Source organism: Monopterus albus, unplaced genomic scaffold (genome assembly GCF_001952655.1).
Source record: "Monopterus albus unplaced genomic scaffold, M_albus_1.0 scaffold7.1, whole genome shotgun sequence".
In the NCBI taxonomy this organism is placed as follows: domain Eukaryota; kingdom Metazoa; phylum Chordata; class Actinopteri; order Synbranchiformes; family Synbranchidae; genus Monopterus; species Monopterus albus.
In genome coordinates, this window is record NW_018127887.1 from 1,506,904 (window position 1) to 1,520,490 (window position 13,587).

General features: G+C 42.3%; 1 protein-coding gene across 3 annotated transcripts in view; it reads left to right on the forward strand.

Moving 5' to 3' along the window:
* LOC109974260 (cGMP-inhibited 3',5'-cyclic phosphodiesterase A-like) overlaps positions 1 to 13,587 on the forward strand; it is a 75,377-nt gene that overhangs the window by 2,426 nt on the left and 59,364 nt on the right. The gene's annotated exons all lie outside the window — the stretch shown is intronic.

The following is a 13,587-nucleotide window of genomic DNA, read 5'->3' on the forward strand; positions in this document are numbered from 1 at the left end:
GTGTGTGTGGTGGTGGGTGGGGGGTGTGGGGGGGGGGGTTCACTCAACAATACTCATACTACATCCTCAGTCCTTGTTATGGAAAATCAATGAGCATGCTGGGTATGTGACTGGGAAACTGTGATCAAAGTTCTCCTTCTGATCTGTTAGTGTGGTTAGGGTGCAAGATGAGAGGCTGCACCGTCGTCCCGGCCACAGCTCTGGAGGCTAGTTAGCATTGTAGTGTTGCATGTTTGTTTTTCTTTGTGGATATGAAAACACTCTTAGATATTTTACAGGTTACACTTTATTAGTATTGAGGTCTGATGCCTCAGATGAAGCTGATCCATGCATCAGTCTTCACTAGTTTGATGTGCAGTTGTTGCTTTGCTGCAGTAATGGAGTGAGGACGTATCTGTGTTTTTGAATGAGTGATGAACCAGAAAGTGGTTGTCTACTATCTGTAGTTTACATTGTCACTGTGTGGCTACAAACAAGCATGTGCTTGTAGATTATGTTAGACTGCCGTATTTTAAAACGCACTTCTGTAAATGATAGAAAACTGTAGTCGTATAGTTTTTATTTAAACATACAAAGAAAACATTGCATTCAGTATACATTATTTATGTTTATGTTGTTGCATTAAATAATTAGGTTAAAGTTTCCATCTAGCATCTCATACTCTGTGTGACATCCAGTAAAACAAGATAGAAACTGTATATACAAGTTTAAAATAAAAATAAAAATCTGACACTTTTCTCTGCTTCATCACAAACAGTGTTTTCATTAGAGCGAACACAGGCATTGTGTACCAACCAAGCTGTAATAAAATAGTTTTGTTTCCGTTTTAAGCATTGTGCTGTTTCAAAAACACCACATGTTTTAAAAAAAAGTGTACATTTAGATTCAGACTTGATTACTTTAAGGGAATTACAATTAAAACATTAAATCGAAACAGCTTTCATTGATGCAAAAATGACACGATTTGGTCAGCTTTATGATTTTATTTTATTTTTTTCTAGCAGTGATGCCCCAATAAAAGCTGAGCAGAACGGAAGCACCGGCGTATTGTAGACAAGATCATACAGAGATGCAGACATTTGCAACATGTCTGACTCTCCTCTGCTCTGTCACCTCGACCAGGTTGGAGCCCTCTGCTGAGAGATGCTCTCTATTACATGTGTTTGTACAAGACAGTATTGCTCCAGCTGTTTTGACACAACAAGATATGAAATTAAGGTTACAAATATAATAGCCTTTCTGTAATTAAACCTAGAGATCTATAGTACCATCTGCTCTAATCTCTGACAGCAGTGCTGAGCAGTTCACCAGTCACAGTCTGTCTGTCTGTAACTGAGACACACATGGTATACATATGCTGTTTTAACTGTCTTGTCTGTGTGGTCTGAAATGTGTAAACAAGCCCATGCTGACCCACACTCGTCATCACCTCACTCGCACGGGGCTTGGGCTCCCTCGGGCTGGTCAGACACATGTTTGGGGGCCACGATGCAACGACCACACGGTGATGGGGACAGTGGAGATGCCAGACAGCATAAAGTCTAACCAACTTCACCTGAAGAAAAACATGTGGGTTCGCAGCACGGCAGTGATGTGGCCATAACTTTTCACGTAGTGCCTCTTAGTGACATGGCCTAAAGGGGCAACATGATGTTCTGCTCTTTTATTTTGTTTAATAGAGTTATGATGTTTTAAAGGAGCTGAAAGGGAGGCCTGGTGAGGAGTCGATCTGGCTGTGACTGTGTTTGCATTAGTGCTGTGCTTCTGAAGTGTTTGAGGAACAGTGTAGGATTGGATGGAGAATTACAGTTGTTTTTCTTAGGAAACTTCTCCCACAGACCATAGAGTCTTATATAAAGGTCCTACAGATTGATAGTGATCGTGTAAAAACAGTTTATTCAGAAAATAAATAGAGCAAAGAGGAATCCCTCTTCTTCCTCACAAACCTTAAAGCTGCCATGTTGCTCTTCGTCTCTCTGCCAAAACCATGCTCTGAGACAGTAGATTTAATAAATAGCCATTTTCCCTCCTTTTGATTACAAATTGGCTGCCAGCATCTGTCAGCTCACTAAGTAGCCGTATTTCACAGTGTTGGGGTTGTCCTGCCCGTCTTGGGCATAATAAAAGAAAGTCATTATCAGATGATCTGACAGTGGTTAGCAGGGGCCTCTGCAGGATATTTCTTTTTCTACAAAATGACTGGTTGGCTGGTCTTTGGTGTTTCAGCTGTGGATATTGAACTGGAGCAAGAGGTGTGGACTTGTGGTGTGGATCACTTTTCACAGTGTGTAAGGAAATTTGAGTCCAAGGCTCTCCTGCTGCAGACATCAGCGCTGTCACAGAACTTTCTCTCTCACAGGCAGAGGCAAGCAGTCTGCCATGTTACCAGCACACGTTGAATCAAACTAAACATACCCGAACTGCAGAGGAGGATATTACCGAGCCGTTTCTGCTTCTCTTTGCGAGGTGTTGGAAGCCACTCCCCTTTCTGGTGACGAAACCACCCCTCTCCACAGCACTCTGCTCCCTGTCCTCTCACTGACACCAACACAAATATTATCCCAGCCAGAGGAGGAAATTCTTTCTTAACTTGGATGATAAATATATTCTTGAAATCAACGTTAATGACTTCCTGTGGAATGAGATCCAAACACAATTACTGTTTCTGTTGTAAATGTTTCCTGTTACTCTATTTTTGCTGCGCCGTCCATAATTGAATTGTGATTTTGGACGGGGGAGGTTGTTGGTAGCCTGCAGGGCAGTGATTTACCACTGGGCCACTGTGCGCTCCCATCCCAAACAGCTTGTTTGTATTTTAAACACATAGCCTCATGGGATATGATGTTTTATTGTTTTTTTGTTTGACAGGACTGGCCTCTGTGTTACAAACAGTCTTGCTGAAAGCCTCGCCCTGCATTTGGAAAGGAAGCTGATATCAGCATGGGATTGTGTGTCTTGTGATTGGGCGATCCACTTCACACTTGTAATCCTCATTCAGTCCCAGTGTATTAGCTGCACTGTGTGTGAGGAGGCAAGTGGTGGTGGACTTGGGGTAGGAATGAAAGTAGGTCATTCAAGGTTTTGGCAAACAGCAGACTCACTCTTACCCCCCTGAACAGTGGAAGAGTCTTGCATGATGCAGTGTAGCAACTTTCTGCATGCTTGTGCTTCCTATTTGTATGCGTTACCTCTGCCAGGTTGGCTACCCAGTGTGAAGCCACAGTACACTGAGTTTTGGTGGGTGGCAGCATAAACAAGAGCCCGTTGCCCACGGTTTTTGTCTCAAACTGACGTTGTAGTCAAAGTGATGGCCAGATCCCAGCCGTGTCAAGTGCATTTTGCATTGGACTTAGTTCTGTCAGTCATCTCACTCTGTCGTGACGAGATTATATATACACAAATAATTGCTAAGATTTGGAAATAGTGGCATTACCGCAATAATGTCTGATGGAGCAGGAAGCCAAGCCATTAGAGATTGGTTAAGATTATTTAAATCACTTTATTTTGGGTTAAACCCTTATTGCACAGGAAAACAACAAAAAGCACATTTGATCAAAGTTGAACCAAGAAGTTCTTTGTAAACAAGTTTGAAGAGTAATTGTGCCATTTGTCTGCTCTTCATAAGACTGATTCTCCTGGAGGTTTGTTTTAAAGTGCAGTTTTTAGGAAATACATTTATTCACATTTGTGTGTGACATCCCTCTCATGTGTGTATGGGAAATATGAAGCTACACCCAGCAGTCAATTAGCCTAGCTTAGCAAAGAGACTGGAAACACGAAAACAGCTGATTTAAATAAAACAATGAATGTTTTTATTTGAAGAGCAAATAAAAAGAAAGTGAATAAGCAAAATGTAGAACTATTCCATGATCACCTGACTGCCTGCTTATCATCCAGTCTAAAAATCTTATTAATGATGTTGTGTGTTCCTAGATTTTTGTGATTAACTGGATGAAAATAATGTATTATTGCAGGGATGGCCAGAAATGTTATAATGAGACCAGAATTATAATAAATTGAAATTATCCTTGATCCATTTTCCATTAAATGGCTCAGCTGTCAGTGTCCAATTCTTACCTTCACTTCACAGCAAAAGAACAGCTCATATCCCGATTCTTACACTATGGCTCTGATCACCTAAGCGAACCAAACCAGAGGTCCAGGACTAAGTTGAGGAGCCCTCTTTCCTCTCCTACCCCTGGCACTACCACGAGCTGGCTCCTTGCTAATTACCATGGAAATTATGGAAGGACATCTGTGTGAACGTTTATGTGTGCACAGTACGTGTGTTGCCAGCAGCTTGACGGCTGCCAGCTGCTGCAGGCTGAGAGGTTGAATCCACTCGGAGAGACACGGAGGGCCTCAAACCACAGACGCAGCCCAGCACAGCTGGAGCTGCTAGACAGACACAGGCATCCAGTCCTGACACACAGCACACATATTAACACCTCAGGATCTTGATAACGGCCTTATATTTGAAAAGAGCCGTAGAATCTGAAGCCTATTATGGATTTTTTATGTGCGTCAAGGGGGAGATTACATGCTGTCTGTTCTAAACAGAGGCAGTTATGTCACAAGTTTTCTGTGTTACCATAAGAGACCGACTATTTCAGCAATGGAGGTGAACAGAATGTTCCTGGCACAAATGTGTGTATGCATACAGTATGTGGGTGTGTGTGGTTGTCAACGAGTGTGTCTGTGTGTGTGAGACAGATGAAGGAGTGTGTGTGTGTGTGTGTGTTTTGGTACCATTACCACATTGATACTTGTGTTGCTAATTTACTTGGGCCAATACTAAAATGTTTTTCTATAGAAGCCAGTTTTTTTTTTTTTTTTTTTTTTTTTTTGAGCGGAAGCCAAACTTTGCAAATGTTACACGTTGTCAAAACACAAGCAGCTACATAGACAGCATCAGTAACGATCTGCTGTTGGGGCTAGTTGGGGATTCATTTCTTATTGGCGGGAATTTGGATAGATAAACAAAGCTCGGTACAGATATGTGGCATTTGAAAGTCAATTTAATACTACTACAAACAGTTCTGACTTCTGACTGCTTATAACCAGTATCCTGTTCACTAACAATTGCAATTCTCTTAAAAAAAAAACCCAGAAGTACAGACGGAACAAAGGCGAATGCAGCAATTGACAGCAGCAACTTCTGAAAACTAACAACAGTTACAGACAGAATAACAAACGAACACGACACATCTTGGCAACACAAAGTCTGCAGATAATAGCTACAAAAAGCTGCACTTTCAGTGACCTTTCATGCTTATTACTTCTTCTTCTTCTCTGTGAACAGGTTCTTCCTCCAGCTGCTAGCTGGCTAGCATCACTGTCTGTGTTGCCTTTCTGGCCCAAGTCATGATGAAACGGTGCATTTGCAGCACATAACAAAGCAAAGTGAATATCAGTATACTTAGGATTGCATTTATCTATATATCTCAAATTTAAAGATTGCCATGGGGCCCTAGTGGAGTAGAGAAATAGTGTCCCAATAAAGAAAATCAGATTGGAGTTTGTATGTCAACTGTACTGTCTTAGTGGAGCTACAACTTGATCTGACTACACACTGTAGTGCTACCTACTGTATGAGCACATATATACAATGTTTACCAAAATAAAATACAGTCTGAAATCAGAAAAATATAGTATTGAAATCAGAAATATCTGATCAAAGAATAAATAAATTATGAATTTAGCCAATCCTTCAGTTTTTGATTTTGCCAAAGACGTTTGATTCCCAGCTCTATAAAAAAACAAACACTTGTGAGTGTAATACTGAAGCATCTTACTTTATAAAGAATGGGTCGGTTGATCAGTGCCAGTACATATCCGGTACAGCAGCACATCACTTTGAGGAACTGAACACAACACATTTGGCTTTCGTCTGTGTTTATCCTCCTGAAGGCCTTTTCGATCACATGGTGGGGCCCACCTTTAAGACAGTGATTCCTTACATGAGGGGACATTCCTGCGCTCGCCCCGCTGCTAAATGAGCTGGAATGTGCAGGTTGAGCAGATCCTGAAGGACAGGCCCAGCCCTCTCCTCCCCTCATTGCACACCCTGACCTCAGCCAACACCACCATCCTGTGGTGTCACCAGGTGTGCAGCTGGCCTCTGCCAAATGAATAGACACTCTCACACCGCCCTGGGAAGTGTGTGCTCGAGTGTATATGTGCCTGTTTGTGAGGGGGAGGTACTGTAGCAGTGGAGAGTGGTAGTGGGGGTACTAGAAATAAATAGCCGCAGTCAGTAAAATGTGTGAAAAACAAATGGAAGAAGCAACTGTTAATGTCCCCTCTCAGAGTGTGCATGTGCACTTTAGGGACAGCGGTGCCCCAGAAATTGATCTCATGGCCTGTTATTGATGTCCGGGTTCAGAGAGGAAGTGCAGCTATTCCCTTAAGTCCAGTCTGGCTGTTGTGTCTGTTAGAAAGAGAGTAGGCCACATGTCACTGCCGCTTAACAGGCTGGAACATTTTGACCCCCTTTGACTGGAGCTGTCCACAAAATCCATGCATGGTCAGCTATTAATTGATTATATGTATATTTCAGGAGCATTACAAGGAAGGTTGTCACAGATGGATGACTGTAGTCAGTAATGCTCTGCTTGGTTTGTTATGTATGGTTACAACTGGATATGCTGTTGTGTAGATTTTATTTGATTCAGTACACTATTCAGTGCACAGTGTACAACCAGTGCACAACCTTATCATTTCACCACAGGGCTATTGCATATTATTTCCAAAATCAAATCCTTTACAGAAGTGAAAGTAGCAATACAACACTGAATAATACTTCTTTTCCACATAAAAGTTATACATATAAAACATTTTTTAAAAATCAAAATACAGAAGTATTTTTAGTGAAATGAATTTTATGGTGTCAAAAGATGTTGTTATGCAGCAATTTGGCCCCTGTCAGAATTATTTATAATAGAAAGTACATTATATTATCAGATAATTGTTAATAATTCATAAACAATCAGAGAATATATCTGATTAGGGTTTAGCTCATTTTAACAAACAGGTACTGTGTTCTGCGGGAATCCAGCCTTGATCAGCTGATCACTAACCATGGCGGTGGCTTCTCTGGCCGGCTGCTTGTAGGTTAGACCCCGCCAGGTAAAACAGTGAGTCCCTGTACAGGAACATTTCTGGACATGCAAACAGAAAATATTACCTAAGAATCTTTTGCATTTAAATGAATAACATCTATTACAAGTAACTCAAAATTAAAAATTCTTAAATAAACATGCTTAGTTACATTTATATTCTTTTTTACAAGTCAAATTTTTTTTTGGATATTTTTACATTTTATCTTTATTAGACTTTGCATTACTGACTGAATTCCTCGTATTAAGTTTAGGTATCACAGGAAAATATTTAACTTGGTCAAACTCTAACTTTCGAATAATATCCTTTGGAGGTAAATGTCACGAAGTTCGGTCAGCAAGCTGCATGTCTGTGTAGCTCAGCAGCGTGGAGCGAGGAAATGTGTTATTGTAACCTCTGCCCGGTGAGCTCTCCCCCTGCCCGTCCAGCCCGCTGCCTCACTGGCTCTCCATGAGCATGTCTGTCCCTGCAGCCAACAAGGCTTCTGCTGTTCCCTGCTTGGTGCTGTTTTACTCTTTAAATATGTTAGAGAAAAAAAATCTGTCTGTCAGTGGGGTTGTTTCGTCCCTAGCAGGGGTGAGAGTCTTAGGGTTTGAGTTAAGGACTGTTTCAACACAGTCACTTTCAATTAGTCAGATATTAAAAGCACAATATAGTTCTGTGCTGAATTTGCGTGATGCTCCTGTATACAGAGTGTATGATTTAGATTTTTATAGACATGCTGTACACGAGCAAATAGCAGTGTTGGAATGCTGGTAATGTTGCCCTGATTAAGAGCATGGAGCCATTTTTGTACCACATTGGTTATGCTTCCTAAGTCCACTCTAGAAACAGAAACCGCTAATGAGCAGCTCAAGTAAATGAGTTATTTTTATTAATTAAAAATAGCAATAAATTAGGAAAAGAAGTCAACAATTAAAAAGCAGGAAGCTTTTTAGGATTTAAAATCATCTCTCTGTGATTTTGTTAACCGTTTATCTGTATTTGTTAACTTCATTCCTTGTAGAAAGACTAGCAACCTTTTTTTCCTTGAATGCCCTGAGTAATGTAAATCTCTCTCTCTGTTTTTAATGAGAAAATCGTCTCTAGTTGACATTTACTTGTTAGGTATATGGGGACGAGACATCCAAAAAAGCCCAGAGATGTCTTGCCTTCAATCCATTTCCCCAAAACTTTGCTCAGGTCCTCCATTTTTATCCATGTGATGTTTGATAAAGTGGTGACCACTTCCACTGATACACTATATATTGTAACCATCTTCTAATACACAAAGAGTTCAGCACACTAGCTAAGCAAGGTGTCATTGATTTGTTGCTGCTGTGCTCTGCATTGCCTGGAGACACTAAACGATGTCAGGGCTGACGTGTTCTTGTGACAATCGATGGCTGTGAACAGCACACTCTTCTGTGTATATGTCAGACAAGTCCTGTGTAGTGGAGATAGTGGGTCGGTGGTTCCAAGCACCCCTTCATGCCCAATATAGCCCCTCTGACCAGCTAGGAGTGTGAGCCAGCCCTGACACATGGACGCTGGTTCAAGTCGTGCCTTTTTTGCCTGGAAAATGAGAACTGAGAAAAGGCATGCAACAACATGTGAGCCACGCTGATAAGGCACATGGCATTGTTTTGGAAAACTTCAAATGAATCCCAGTCTGCAGCCCTTCGTCCTCTCAGATAACACATAGCCACATGCTTTGTGTATTTCTGGGAGGGGGTCTCTCTGTGTTGTAAAGTGAAGGTGAACGTTCAAAATGTGTCTGGGGTTGGAAGAGGCATACTGGGCTTGTTATATTGATTGTATTCCTGGGCTGCCTCAGGTCTCTCGCTCCACACTTTCTCTTCATGTTTTCCATTAGTTGCTGTTCCATTCATACTCTCACTGATCTCTGTGTCATCTCCTCTGGGTCTGGCCAACGTAAATGAAGTGACACCTCTTCTCTTCTCTTCTCTTCTCTTCTCTTCTCCTCTCCTCTCCTCTCCTCTCCTCTCCTCTCCTCTCCCCTCCCCTCCCCTCCCCCTGCAGGTTGCCCTGGCCCTGGAGCTCTATGTCTCTGACGAGCAGTCACCAGCCACATCGACCTGATCCTCTCCTCTCCTCTCTTCTTTTCTCTTCTCTTCTCTTCCTTGTGACAGTGGATAGTGTTTAGTGTCAGTTCCTCAGGCACAAGACAGATTAGCAGCTTTAGATCCTGGATCACAACGATGGCTCTCTGACCCTGTTGTAGATTTGATCTTTTATCGAGCAGTACTACAGTAGCAGTATTACAGTTCTGACATTATCGTAAATTTTGTACATCTCTTTTACCTGTTTCATATTGGTCTCTGGTTTTAAGCTAACGTGAGAATGAGTTTTGACAGTTTTCTATCGTGCGCTTTTCTTCTCAGAGAACAATCAATCATTCACCTTGTACCTTGCTGTCATGGTCAAACCCTCTTCAGTGTTAAGATATTAGAATTGTGAGACTTTTGGCAGGTGATTCATCAGGGCTTTGGAGAGAGCATTTTCATTGTAAGGACAATGAACGGCATGTGGTGGTTTTGGCAAAGCTCCACAAACTAGAGAGGCAGAAGGACTTTTGACGTCATCAGGAAACGTGACCCACTTCTCAAGAGGTGGGGAGCCTCGGGCTGGTTGAGCAGATGTTGCACAGATGAGCCTGCACACACACACACACACGTGCATGCACCTACTATGTACACTTTCTACTCTGCCTTTATTTTCCATTAAAATACCCACAGAAACAGAATCAACAGTGCAGGAACTTTAGCTGGGTCTCATTTGGGTTTGTGGTTGTGCACAGGCGTGAACTGATGTGGTCGTCAGCTTGTGCGCTGGCAGAGAAGCATGACAAAATGGAGGATATTAGTGGGTCGTTCAGGTCATACATATCTGTGGGGTTTTCTCTAAACTGGTTTCAGGGAAGAGAGGCGCCTTTTATGTGAGGTGGATGGGAGGAAGACAAGGGGACGTCAGGCCAAAGAGAGCTATTAGCTCAGATCTCCGCTGACTTCATCCTGCCTATCAGCCCGGGGCAAACTCCTCGTCCCCTCCCTCTCTGCCATCACTCTGGTGCGTTCAGGAGCTACATTGTCTTTTTTCTGGTCTGGCATTTTATTAGTTGACTCTGTATCACTTAGCTATTTGTGCCTTTTTAGTGAAATGTAACGGTGCCTGTTTGTTCCAAGAGACGGGGTATGTTTTACAGCTACAAGCTTACATTCATAATAGGGCATCACGAAACACAACACTCTCGACGTGCTCAAATGGCAAGAGCCTCTGCCTCTTAACTTGTATGTGAAATGGTGTCATTCCAAGTTAGAGTATTAACAAGTTTACAAGATGTTTTGTGTCTTTCAGTTCATTGTTTTGGTTTCTAGCCACAGCAGGCAGCTGTGACCCTGTGCTCACTGTCTGCCCAGACAGACATTTTGGAGCATTTAGCAGCTATGAGACAGCTATTACTCTCAGAAGAAGGGGGAGAGCACTACATGTGATAGGTGGACCAAAACATGACAAATGAATGATAACGTTGTTTTGTTTTTGCTTGGTGTGCACACTGGCAACAGTTTAACCAGTTTACCAAATCTACAATTAGTCTTGTGTTAGTGTATTTATAGATAAGATGAGATATAACACTTGATTGATCAGTTCTATGTACTATGTAGAATACAATGAAGAATATAATACAACATGAAATAGTGATCAATAACTTTTTTCTACTTTATTGCTCTGTTTCTTGTCATGTTTTTGTCACTTTGAGTTTGTCAAGTGCCGCTCTGTGAATTTGAACCCAGCTCGCTGTGAGAGATGATGTTTCATCTAATCTGAATTCACCCCCTAAACCTGATGCACACATCACCGGCACAATTTGTGGTAAAGAGGGAAAAAACTCAGGTATTTCACATGTTTGTTCACAAGGCTTGTAGCAATGTGTTGTTGCAGTCTGACCTGCAATCTGAGAGTTTGTGTGAACATCAAGTTTGACTTGTTCTCATTTCAGGACATTTTCCTTGGAATTATTGGGATCACTTTTAATACATATTTTTAGGCAGCACGGTAGCACAGTGGTTAGCGCCGTTGCCTCACAGCGAGAAGGTTCCGGGTTCGGGCCCCACCTGGGACCTTTCTGTGTGGAGTTTGCATGTTCTCCCCGTGCTTGCGTGGGTTCTCTCCGGGTACTCCGGCTTCCTCCCACTGACCAAAGACATGCAGCTTAGGTTGATTGGTGTCTCTAAATTGCCCATAGGAGTGCGTGCGTGTATGTGTGGTTGTTCGTCTATGTGTTAGCCCTGCGATGGATTGGCGACCTGTCCAGGGTGTACCCCGCCTTCGCCCGATTGCCGGCCGGGATTGGCTCCGGCCCCACCCGTGACCCCGTTCAGGGACTAAGCGGTAGAAAATGAATGAACATATTTTTAGATTACATCTTAAAAAAGGGGGTTTTGTTGGGTTTGATTTGGGTTCAGATTATTGCATTGATTCACTGTCTGCCAAGTTACAGCTGGTGGTCAGTTTCTAATATCTGAGGAAAAATAGGAAAATATTGTAGATCTGTGGAAAATGGAAACATCAGTGCCTAAAGATTTCAGTTATTAGTCTGGCTGTGTGCTATTGATATGCTGATATTACTTTGTTGTTAATCTAGCTCCGTTTTGGCAGCCATCTCCTCTTCACTTTTCTTTTCCTCAAGGAAGGGTCAGAGGGTTTATCGTTTCAGACAGATGTTGTGTCAGGCCTTTTTTTATGTTCAGAATTTAGTCTAGAGAACAAAATGGTGGCTCCTCTTTGAGAAGCTGCTCGTGCTGTTTATGATGAGCTCATTATTTCTTAAATGTCAGTAATAATAAAGATTGGACAGTGAGCTAAGAGCAGTCCTGACAGTATTACATGCTTAAAAATATTATTCCTACTTCATTTCACATGTGCCAGTATTGTTGCTTGACAGCTCGAATGTGCTTAGAGGTGGAAGGAAATACAAACAGAAACTATTCGGGAAATACACTTGCACATGCACGCATAGCAGACACACACCTGTGTAAATAGGACCGGATCCTGTGAAGTTGCCACAGATGTAATAAGCACTCATCCATTTATATGTTGGCAGTCTGTTAAGGCTGATTCAGGGGCCAGCAGATGAAAAGGTCTGTGGGCGTGTTTTGAGTGAGTGTAAGATTTCCATCGTCGCGCCGCACGCTCTACCAGGCCCAGTCCAAATTACACAAACAGGGTCTCTGAAGCTCTTGATGGCCTCGATCCTGCCATTAAGTCAATAATCTGCACTCTGTCCTCATCCTCTTTCCTCCCTGCATGACTGACATGCTGTTAGATTACGTACTTCCCTTTTTGCTTACGCTCAACAGCGTTTGTCTAAAACATAACTTTCCCCCTTATGTGTTTCCTTTTCTCCTGCTATGCCACTTTCCACAATTCTTCCACTTTTTCTCCCCTCCCTGCTTCTCACCCAGCACCTTTCATTGTTTCCAGACAGTGGTAAAATATATTGAGGGAAATGTGTGGAACGTTTGAGTTTGCACGGAGAAAGACTCACACACACATCGGAGGAGCTGTTCCAGGAAAGTGGCATCTGTGCGGCCCATTAGACAGGGATTCCACCATATGTAAAAGGTGGTCAGCTGCTGGGAAGGACCTGGAACCAAGGTTCACATTTGAGAGAAAACATTCGGGGAGTCGATACATGTTTGACACGTGCATTCATTTCAAAGTCCTGTAGTGCTCTTCACGGCTGCTCTGGCCACAGGGCCTGGTTGCAGGTCGGAGTGGACAGCTACGCTCGCTCCATCTCACACACTCATCATATTCTAATAGTCCTCACTCCTTGAATCACAAAATCTAAAAAGTTTGACATTTGTTCTAAGGAAGTCTGAGGATCATGACTAATGAGTGTGAGAGTGAACTCTGTAGCAACACAGTTACACAGGAAGCCCTTTTGTAATGGTTGCTCAAATGTCTCTCCAGAGTGCAGGTCTACCGGCTTGGCTTTGGTCAGAGGAGGGGAGCGAGTGAGGAAGAATGAAGAGGAGTGCGAGAATGCGGGTGTGTTTTGCGAAGGTTTGTGGGAATGTATGGAGTGTGGAGGAGGCCTTGTCTTCAGGCAAAGCAGCTGTGATTCATTAGTATATTTGTGTTCTAGGTCTGAGTTAACTGGTCCAAGTATGGCCCCAGTCTAGGCCTGGATATTTCTAACTGGGCCAGCCCCATTTCTCTGAACTTCTCACAGTTTTTATACCAGTGTGCAAAGAGACATTCCTATTATATGTGTAAGGAGATACAGCATGATATTTATTTTATTTATTTGTTCATTTGTTTGATTGTTTATAAAAGTTTGAACAAAAACACAAGTTGATCAGATCATGGATTTTCACGACTGTGTGTCTGAAAAAGGGTGAAATTCATAGTGAAAATTATATCGTAAAGATACTGTAGCATTTATAGCATAGAGGTTCAGCA